This window comes from Pungitius pungitius, chromosome 3 (assembly GCF_949316345.1).
Source record: "Pungitius pungitius chromosome 3, fPunPun2.1, whole genome shotgun sequence".
Taxonomy (NCBI): Eukaryota; Metazoa; Chordata; class Actinopteri; order Perciformes; family Gasterosteidae; genus Pungitius; species Pungitius pungitius.
Genome location: NC_084902.1, coordinates 17212897 through 17224938, shown reverse-complemented (window position 1 = coordinate 17224938; position 12042 = coordinate 17212897).

The following is a 12042-nucleotide window of genomic DNA, read 5'->3' as shown; positions in this document are numbered from 1 at the left end:
CCCACATAGGGTAAATTAGTCCAGCCGTGTAGTTACAAAAGCGTGGACTACAGTTTAAAAATGTTGTCTGGACAGAATTGGCTTTATTTTGGCCAGCTGCCGTAAATGAAAGAAGCTTTGACAACAGCTTTGATCTGACAGTCAAATTTAAGCTCAGGGTCCACTTTAACTCCTAGGTTTGTGATGCTAGTTTTAATATAATGTGCCAAGGGGCCCAGATCTACAGGTGGGGTCCTAGTGGTGCCTCCAAAAATCATCACTTCTGTTTTTTTATCATTAAAATTTAAAAAGTTCCGAGCCATCCAGGCCTTTATGTCGTTGAGACATTTGAGTAGTTGTCCAACAGAGTTTTCCTCTTTTGTTTTAAGAGGTATATAAATCTGACTGTCATCAGCATAACAGTGGAATGAAATGCCATACTTTCTAAGTATGGAACCGAGTGGAAGCAGATATAGAGAGAAGAGTAGAGGGCCGAGGACTGAGCCCTGTGGGACCCCACACAAGAGAGGAGCAGAGGACGTTACAGAGTCACCTAAGTTAACACAAAAAGTTTGATCCGCTAAGTATGACCTAAACCACTCCAGTGCTATGCCACTGATGCCCACCCACTGCCTTAAACGTGAAATCAATATTTCACGATCCACTGCGTCGAATGCAGCAGTTAGATCAAAAAGCACAAGGATAACACAGTCACCAGAGTCAGTAGCTAAAAAGATATCATTAAAAACTCTTAAAAGAGCGGTTTCCGTGCTGTGTAAGGTTTTAAAACCGGACTGGAAAACCTCTTGTATATTATGCTTTTCCAAAAAGGCCAGTAATTGAATGTACACAATCTTCTCCAGGATTTTTGAAAGGACAGGCAATTTGGAAATAGGCCTGAAATGAGCTAGAACTGACGGATCTAGAGCAGGTTTTTTAATCAGAGGTTGAACTACAGCATGTTTTAAGATTTCAGGGACCACACCCGAGGTCAGGCTACTATTAATAATTCCAACAACAGATGGTCCTACAGTGGGAAAAACCTCATTAAATAGTCGAGGGGGGACAGCATCATTTGGGGAACCCGAAGGCTTCAAATGACCAACAACCTCCTCTAAAAAGATAAACGTGACCGACTCGAAATGATCAAAGACAGCAGAGCAGGGGACAGAGATTGAAGGGTCTGAAGCTGATGGTGCAATTTGAGACCTAATAGAAGTGACCTTATCAATAAAAAAGCAAAGGAAGTTTTCACACATAGCAGGGGATGCCTCCATACAAGCATTCTGCATTTAAAAGTGAATCAATTGTGTTGAACAAAACACGAGGCCAAAATAATATCTGAGAAATGTTTTCTTTTGGCATCTTTCACAGTTTCCTGATAATGACGCCAGCAATCCCTTAACATTTGAAGAGATACCTGCACTTTGTCCTTCTTCCATTTGCGCTCAGCTCTTCGGCACTGACGTCTGGCAGCATGAGTCATGTCATTTAGCCAGGGCTCAGATTTAGTTTTAGGCTGCCTGGATTTTAATGGAGCCACAGTGTCTAAAACAGTTTGGCAGGTGGAGTGAAACCATGAGCTCAGCTCTTCTGTCAGGAGTGATGGAGTTAAGACTGAAAGCAGCAGAGAACTGAGCAGCAGTGGAAGGGTTAATCTTAAGACAGCGCCGCAAGAGCAGTCTCGAATAACACAGGCATATGGTCAGAGAACACTGCGTCACATATCTCTAAATGAAGAACAGGCAAACCATATGATAAGACAAGATCAAGTGTGTGTCCATGTTCGTGTGTGGGTCCAGACACAGATTGCCATGGATTAAAAGAATCAATAAGGTTTAGAAAACCCTTTGCCAATGGTTTATCAGGACAACACACATGAACATTAAAATCCCCAACAATAAGAACATGATCATATTTAGGCATGATTTCAGCCAGAAAATCAGAAAAATCATTTAAAAAGTCCTTCTTGTACTTGGGGGGCCGATAGACCACAGCACACTGTGTGAGAGCGACCAATCTCAAATAAACTCAGCCCAAAGCTGCTGAAAGCGGATGACAATAATATCTTCCTACATTTATAATGACTCTTATATACTTATAAATTTCCTGCATTGCAAGCAAAAATAAAGTCTGTAAGTAAAAATATATAAACTGAGAATAAATTATTTGTTAGTTTTGCTTATGAAACTATTGTTTTTGCTCTGAAAACGAAAAGATTTAGTTGAAAAAAAGGCTTTGGTCTCGAATTAAAACGTTTTGGTCTCGGAGTTTGTACGTGGTGGGCGGGGATTTTGCCAAAATCATTTAAAATGCAGCAGCACTTTACGTTGTTTTTGTGTTGTTAGTGTCGCAGAGTGTTTTATTAAGGACAAATGGAGGGCTGCTGTGTGACATGAAGCCACGCTTTCTACGTGCATGTAACGTTAGCACACGTTAGCCCGCAGGGGGCGAACAGTGGTTACACGCACCTGGACGTGCCCACGTTAGCTAAGGTTAGCTACGCATCAATGGCACAATTTAAATAAATCCTATGGGCTTGGTCCTCCCCGACCGAGGTACTGTTGTTGACACTATTCACCTTTGGAGGATTGGGACGCTACAGGTAAATTACCTGTGCCAGAACCAGATCTGCAGGAGGTACTGTGTGTACCTTACACATAGCACAATAACAAAGAAATGCAATTTAACGCAAGTTATTCATTCATTTGCTATATCACTCTAACCTAAATGGAGACATATTAACATTTTATTGTCTCGACCAGTGTTGGGAAAGTTCACTTTCTACATGAACTAGTTCAAAGTTCAGTTCACAAATTTTAAAATGAACTAGTTCAGTTCATAGTTCAAACTTCAAAATATTTGAAGTTCACAGTTCCAACTAGTTCAGTTTTTTTTTCCATATGTTGCTTCAAGCTATTATTTTTCAAAATTATTGCCACAGCCCATATAGAACCACAGACACGGTACTCGGTAATGCATAATGGCACTGCATTTCATTTCACGTTCTTATATGCAAATCAGGGGGCGTGGCTATCTATCACATTCAGAACAGACAACGGAGACGTGTGCAAAAAGGGCTGGCTAAGGCAGTGTTTCTCAACTGGTGGGCCGTTTGTCTAGAGCTGCCGAAGTCGGAACCGCAAGCCCTAGTACTTCCAGAAAACCCTCAATATGTGTCAAAATAGTATCTGCAGATAACCCATGTTGATCGATTTGATCCGCTAATGCTAGCATGCTATCTCGGAGCCCACCGATGTCTTCCATTATGTCAACACTCTCACGTCCCTTAGCCCAGTAGTTCTCAACTTGTCTGGCTCCGGGACCCACCTTTACCCCTTAATGACAAGCGGCGACCCAATTCGATCGGGGGGGGGGGGGGGGGGGGTGGGGGTGCTTCCGCGTTCGCTAGCGGTGTCGACGGCACACGGCTCTGTCGTCTGTTCTGAATGTGATAGATAGCCACGCCCCCTGATTTGCATATAAGAACGTGAAATGAAATACTGGGTCATTATGCATTACGGTGCCATTATGCATTACCGTGTTTTTATTCATTTATTTATTATGAAATGCAGTGTCATTATGCATTACCGTGTTTTTATTCATTTATTTATTATGAAATGCAGTGTCATTATGCATTACCGTGTATTTGTTCATTTATTTAATTTTGACTAAAACGGCATTCCATAGAAATGTGCTTGTGTTTACGTATGCCCATTAAAAGACATGCTGCTGCATTTTGTACCATCTGGAGACAGGTGATGGATGACCCACCAACCCCCACATAGGGTAAATTAGTCCAGCCGTGTAGTTACAAAAGCGTGGACTACAGTTTAAAAATGTTGTCTGGACAGAATTGGCTTTATTTTGGCCAGCTGCCGTAAATGAAAGAAGCTTTGACAACAGCTTTGATCTGACAGTCAAATTTAAGCTCAGGGTCCACTTTAACTCCTAGGTTTGTGATGCTAGTTTTAATATAATGTGCCAAGGGGCCCAGATCTACAGGTGGGGTCCTAGTGGTGCCTCCAAAAATCATCACTTCTGTTTTTTTATCATTAAAATTTAAAAAGTTCCGAGCCATCCAGGCCTTTATGTCGTTGAGACATTTGAGTAGTTGTCCAACAGAGTTTTCCTCTTTTGTTTTAAGAGGTATATAAATCTGACTGTCATCAGCATAACAGTGGAATGAAATGCCATACTTTCTAAGTATGGAACCGAGTGGAAGCAGATATAGAGAGAAGAGTAGAGGGCCGAGGACTGAGCCCTGTGGGACCCCACACAAGAGAGGAGCAGAGGACGTTACAGAGTCACCTAAGTTAACACAAAAAGTTTGATCCGCTAAGTATGACCTAAACCACTCCAGTGCTATGCCACTGATGCCCACCCACTGCCTTAAACGTGAAATCAATATTTCACGATCCACTGCGTCGAATGCAGCAGTTAGATCAAAAAGCACAAGGATAACACAGTCACCAGAGTCAGTAGCTAAAAAGATATCATTAAAAACTCTTAAAAGAGCGGTTTCCGTGCTGTGTAAGGTTTTAAAACCGGACTGGAAAACCTCTTGTATATTATGCTTTTCCAAAAAGGCCAGTAATTGAATGTACACAATCTTCTCCAGGATTTTTGAAAGGACAGGCAATTTGGAAATAGGCCTGAAATGAGCTAGAACTGACGGATCTAGAGCAGGTTTTTTAATCAGAGGTTGAACTACAGCATGTTTTAAGATTTCAGGGACCACACCCGAGGTCAGGCTACTATTAATAATTCCAACAACAGATGGTCCTACAGTGGGAAAAACCTCATTAAATAGTCGAGGGGGGACAGCATCATTTGGGGAACCCGAAGGCTTCAAATGACCAACAACCTCCTCTAAAAAGATAAACGTGACCGACTCGAAATGATCAAAGACAGCAGAGCAGGGGACAGAGATTGAAGGGTCTGAAGCTGATGGTGCAATTTGAGACCTAATAGAAGTGACCTTATCAATAAAAAAGCAAAGGAAGTTTTCACACATAGCAGGGGATGCCTCCATACAAGCATTCTGCATTTAAAAGTGAATCAATTGTGTTGAACAAAACACGAGGCCAAAATAATATCTGAGAAATGTTTTCTTTTGGCATCTTTCACAGTTTCCTGATAATGACGCCAGCAATCCCTTAACATTTGAAGAGATACCTGCACTTTGTCCTTCTTCCATTTGCGCTCAGCTCTTCGGCACTGACGTCTGGCAGCATGAGTCATGTCATTTAGCCAGGGCTCAGATTTAGTTTTAGGCTGCCTGGATTTTAATGGAGCCACAGTGTCTAAAACAGTTTGGCAGGTGGAGTGAAACCATGAGCTCAGCTCTTCTGTCAGGAGTGATGGAGTTAAGACTGAAAGCAGCAGAGAACTGAGCAGCAGTGGAAGGGTTAATCTTAAGACAGCGCCGCAAGAGCAGTCTCGAATAACACAGGCATATGGTCAGAGAACACTGCGTCACATATCTCTAAATGAAGAACAGGCAAACCATATGATAAGACAAGATCAAGTGTGTGTCCATGTTCGTGTGTGGGTCCAGACACAGATTGCCATGGATTAAAAGAATCAATAAGGTTTAGAAAACCCTTTGCCAATGGTTTATCAGGACAACACACATGAACATTAAAATCCCCAACAATAAGAACATGATCATATTTAGGCATGATTTCAGCCAGAAAATCAGAAAAATCATTTAAAAAGTCCTTCTTGTACTTGGGGGGCCGATAGACCACAGCACACTGTGTGAGAGCGACCAATCTCAAATAAACTCAGCCCAAAGCTGCTGAAAGCGGATGACAATAATATCTTCCTACATTTATAATGACTCTTATATACTTATAAATTTCCTGCATTGCAAGCAAAAATAAAGTCTGTAAGTAAAAATATATAAACTGAGAATAAATTATTTGTTAGTTTTGCTTATGAAACTATTGTTTTTGCTCTGAAAACGAAAAGATTTAGTTGAAAAAAAGGCTTTGGTCTCGAATTAAAACGTTTTGGTCTCGGAGTTTGTACGTGGTGGGCGGGGATTTTGCCAAAATCATTTAAAATGCAGCAGCACTTTACGTTGTTTTTGTGTTGTTAGTGTCGCAGAGTGTTTTATTAAGGACAAATGGAGGGCTGCTGTGTGACATGAAGCCACGCTTTCTACGTGCATGTAACGTTAGCACACGTTAGCCCGCAGGGGGCGAACAGTGGTTACACGCACCTGGACGTGCCCACGTTAGCTAAGGTTAGCTACGCATCAATGGCACAATTTAAATAAATCCTATGGGCTTGGTCCTCCCCGACCGAGGTACTGTTGTTGACACTATTCACCTTTGGAGGATTGGGACGCTACAGGTAAATTACCTGTGCCAGAACCAGATCTGCAGGAGGTACTGTGTGTACCTTACACATAGCACAATAACAAAGAAATGCAATTTAACGCAAGTTATTCATTCATTTGCTATATCACTCTAACCTAAATGGAGACATATTAACATTTTATTGTCTCGACCAGTGTTGGGAAAGTTCACTTTCTACATGAACTAGTTCAAAGTTCAGTTCACAAATTTTAAAATGAACTAGTTCAGTTCATAGTTCAAACTTCAAAATATTTGAAGTTCACAGTTCCAACTAGTTCAGTTTTTTTTTCCATATGTTGCTTCAAGCTATTATTTTTCAAAATTATTGCCACAGCCCATATAGAACCACAGACAGCAATTATGTTATCAGTTTTAACACTGAAGCTATGCATCAGATTTCATCTTCATATCCAATTTTGAATCCTTATCCAACCAGGGTTTACATTAGCATTGAGGGGGCAGCATTTCCCCTTTGTTGCTTTAATGTTGCTGTCCATTCACTCCACACTAGCAGCAGCTGCAGCGTTCACCCCTACAGTACATTCTCAAACACATGCTGCTTGAATGGTCTTTTTTAAATAAGGAATAAAAACACGACAGTTATCATTAAGGTGCAAATGTTTGCAAAGAAAGGTCAGATTCCTCCCATCCTCACCGACCTTGTCAGTAACTTCATAAAACTCATTTAAATTATTATATTATGTCGCCTCCATGCATTTCTTTTTTTTTGATGACGCATGCGCGGTGCGACACTGGAGGCTGGTGTTGCCTGATTGGGTGTTTTTTCCGCAACTTATTAAGGCGCGTTTACGGTGTGTTTTCTATAGAAATCTGGCACCCCATTGAACGATGTTAACCTGAAAGAACGTGTCGTTCACAGACACCAGAATGAACGAGTTCACAGTAACGTTCATCGGGCATTAATACAGTACGTTCAGTTCACGTTCGCCCAAAATATGAACAAGTTCATGAACTATCGTTCAATGAACGCGTTCAGGCACAACACTGGTCTCGACTCTACAATATGTAAAAAAACGAGGTCATTGCTATAATCATAATGAATGTGTTTGGTCTCAGTTCCTGCAGGCAGAACATGATGAGGAACCCGAGTGCTGATCCACAGCTTGGGTCACTGTAGCAGGCCACGAAAGTCCTGCTGCAGTGCACTGGATTCCTCTTCTTCTGGACGGGACATCTACATGCAGGTCCTTCAACCGGCAGTAGTTAAAAAAGTTAAAAACATATCACAGAACCATGCTCTTGCCAACAAATATTTAACGTATTCATCACACTTCCTGCAGCATTCTTAATGGCAGTTTGCAGGAGTGTTTAAAATATTCATAATCTTTAATGTGGGCTACTTGGAATGTGATGGTGTCTGTACAAGCACTGACACATGGGTAACATACAGTGTGATTCCGACACAAATGATACCATTTCACAGTAAGTTTGAATGCTTGCTGATCTTCCAAAAGCAGATGTCTGTGAGCTTAACTGGTCATCTGCTGGATTGCTGAGGCTACAGTCAAAGACTGTTCTGCATTGTCCCCATCAGGTTGTGCATTTTAAAGAGAAATACAAACTAGACGAAAATAAATCTCTCCAGTCATTTTATATGCAAACAGTAAAATATAATGCTCATTGCAACAGTTATATGTTATAGAATTAGGGTGGAAATCTGAACTTTCAATCATAAACTATTATTTTCAATGAATGGTTGGACATACCTGCTATAGTTCTAGGAGAAAATGCTCAATTACAGGACAGTTGCATAATTGCACTGCTGCCATCAAGGTAAAAACCAGACTAATGACACATTTAACTGGCTCATTGACATGAGTGCATGCCCGGCTGTTTCAGTTTGCACTGAGGATCTCTCCATCACCTGACTCTGTCCCTGACTCTGTCCCTGCCTTTGTCCCTCCTTTGTCACTCACATTTCACAGCTGTGGCCCTTGAGATCAGGGACACATCTATGTAGTAACGTTAAGTAATGAGTCCTCCTTGGAGAAACAACATGAGCCCACATGAAAGCGGGGCTTCATGTCAACACAGCAGCGGCAATTAGAACACGGAAGCCCCCCCCCCGTCGACACCACTAGCGAACGCGGAAGCACCCCCCCCCCCCCGTTGACCGATCAAATTGGGTCGCGGGTCATGGTCTACATGATGCCGCCACTGCTGAAGAGGCAAAATGTGGTTATGACTGCTGCTGATCCAGACCTTCTCTCTCAAGGTAATGTGCCTGACAGTCGGCACATTATTAGAATTAGATCTTAGATTATTAGAATTGGCCTTTTCCATTGAGGGCCTTTTTTGGCATGTTACAGTAAGACAAGCACAAGTATCAATGATGAAACAAACAAGGTGATGGTGGTGCATGGACTAGAGAGGGTGTCCTGGGAACCGCAAGGTTGGTAGTTTGAAACCTGGCTGCACTAAGCGGCAAGTCAAAGCGTCCCTGACCAAGACACCCAACTCTTAATTGCTCCCTGGGCACAAAAGTAAAATCCATGGGTTACAAATGCCATGTAAGTCGCTTTGGAAAAAAAATCTTCAGCAAAATGACTTGTATTGTAACAATGGCTTAATTCTATTTAGCTTCTTCAGTTCAGGATCTTGGTATTGCCTCGCTATCATGGAGTCATTTTTACTACTCAGTCCTGTACTTCTCTTACTTCAATGACAAGTCAAAAGTACCTGCACGGGGAAGTCTGGTGTGGATGGGGTTGTAGGGTTTCCTGCACAGCATACGCACCTGTATCAAAGCACAAAAATGTATTGTTTGATTTGTTTTTTATTGATTGGGTTTTGAATTTCATGTCATGTGAACATTTTTATGCAGTCTTTCAAATGAATGTTTAGAAATTACAGTTGCGTCTAGAAAATGCATTTCCTGCTGAAAATGCATTGGAATGCTTAAAGCTGAAATTAATTTCAAAAAGTTGCTTAAAATACAAAAATGAAAATTATTTGTAAATATTTATGAAACAATAGAAATAGGAAAAGCTGAATATGTTTAAATGAATCTAAAAATAGCTGATAATACAGTAATGAGAAAAACTGAAATGGACTTGAAAGAATTGCAAAAACAGAAATGGGAGAAGCTTATATGAATTTGAAAAAATACAGATATAATAAAAGCTTAAATTAATTTAAACATTGTTGAAAGAATAGAAATAGGAAAAGCTGAAAACATGTATTTTTGTAGTAATATAAGGTTTATTACTAGTTATAGTTGTAATTGTGGTACTAGTGGTACTAGTAGTAGAAGAAGTAAGTACTAGTTGTACTAGTATTTGAAGGAGCAGTAGTGGTGTACCTGTGGTTGAGGTACAGATAATCATTGAGGCTTTTATTTTGAAATAATGGAATTGGGTGAGGGGGGGGAGAGAATGTTTGTCATTCAAACTAAATGGACTTAGTAAAATGGATGTGTAGAGCGCTTTTCTAGTCTTCTGACCACTCAAAGCGCTTTAACCCTATGACATCATTCACCCATTCACACACTAATGACAGGACCTACCTTACACAGTGGCACCTGCCCATCAGTAACTAACATTCAAACACTGTAGTCAACGCTAGAGGAGCAATGCTGGGGTCAAGTGTCTTGCCCAAGGACACATCACCATGCGGGTGAGCCGGGCCTGGGATCAAACCGCCAACCCTCTGATTGAAGGACGGCCGCGCTTGTCTCTGTCTAAAAATATTTAAACTAACAATGAGAATTCCAAAAGGTATACAAAGTGTTTCCCCTACATTCAATTTGGGCCCGAAGAAAGTATGTTTCTTGATGTTTACAATGATCCTGATCCAATATATGAGGAGGTGAAGCATATAATACGCAAAAAAAGGAATACGGCAGCTAATCGCGGACCAACTGAATGCGGAAGGATTTAAAAATATCTACTTACTAGGAAAGTTGTACACTCCGTTTTAATTGCTTTTAATATGATTGTTTTATGTGTTGGCTTTATTGCTGTATCTGTGTTCATGTGCTAAATGCCCTGGTTTTACTGCAAAGTGTCTGCAACATGTAAAGCACTATAAAATGTATGATACTTTGCCTTAAAAGTGAGCAGAGGGAATTAATGTTCCTCTGGAAATTTACACTAAAGACGCATTTAAACCCTTAATCACAATGCAAGAATATGTTTTACAATATGCACAATATGCAGCGTGCGATGAGGCTGACCGCCCGGTGCTGCGGGGTCTGACGGTCCCCGCTAACTGCACCCAGGGTCGGCTCTAGCCCATTGGCTGCCCTAGGCGATACTAAAATTTGCACCCCCCCACCTACCACCTGGGCCCACATTGAACCATATCCATAGCATGTCATGTCTGCGTTCCATCAGGTCCAAGTCCTCCCCTAATGCAGCTTCATATCGACCTGAGACTCACTGTCTCCTGTCCTACCCAGGGGTTAACCACATATCATTCTTCACCCAGTTACAACACGCTGTGTCACATAATAGAAATGCAGGTTTTCCTGAAGCTTTGAGTCATGTTGGACACTGTCCTCCCTGTCTGGTCATCCAGTGTCCACTGATTCCCGTCTTGGTGTTTTACAGTTTTCCTCCATTTATAGAGACAGGAAGCAAGACGTTCTGAATAAAGTGAAACAGAATTTGAAATGAAAATGAGGAGTTTTCTGCATTTTGTTGCTTCACAATTTCTGTGTCCCTTGGCCATAGTCCCTCCAAAGACTATCTATTGTCTATTGACAACCCCATGAATCACACCCGGGCTACTCTCTTTTTTTGTGTGAAAGTAGACTCCGCTCTATTCACAATATGTCCTTTCAAGACAGTGTTACTTATAGTTCCTGCTACTTTATACCTCTACTACAATCCAAAGGAATATGTTGTACTTCTTACTCCACTGTATTTAATAGTTATTCAAGTCATAATACAAATGACTTTTACTTAATTTTGTAGGCACTTTTTCTACATGTAGTATTTCTTCACTGTAATATTACTACTTAAATGATCTCAGTTTGTTCCACTACTGGTCCTCTTTTGAGTGATCATGCAGGGTTTTGCTTTCACTGAACTAAAAAGAAACAGTAAGCAGCTACTACTCTTTGTATCTTTGATGAATGAAATATTTGTCATCCACATATACCATATGAAGGTGTACAAGAACTTAATAAACATTGACCCAATTCCATCTTGGAAATAGAGACTCGAGTTACTGTTTTGAGTATTTTTAAGGCACACAGATTTTATCCATAGAAGGGAGATGTGGTTTGTTTACCAACAGTTTTATTGAAAGAATCTAAGAAAATAAGAAATGATTCCCAATCCAAGATAATTCTAGCTATACATCCGTCAGTAGAAAGAATAAATTCCGACTTTTGAATATACTTATATGTATAATCATTAACATGTATTTAGCATCTTATAGATATAACAAACTAAACATTCGATGACTGTATGACAACAAACCCAGAGTTAATCTGTATAGGCCTTTCGAGGAAGAGGTAGAACAGTAATACACAGCTGTAGCTTCTTGACCATCAACAACCTGTGTGACTGGGTGGACATATTATCTGGTCCAAAGGCACCAGTGCAGACATTAAGGCTCTACTTAATAAAAACCTCATTTGAGCTCCTTCACCACAGCTTCCTGGAACATAACTGTCACGGTTACCTCGGACAGGACCCAGACGCAGACCAGATCAGTTGGGGTAAAA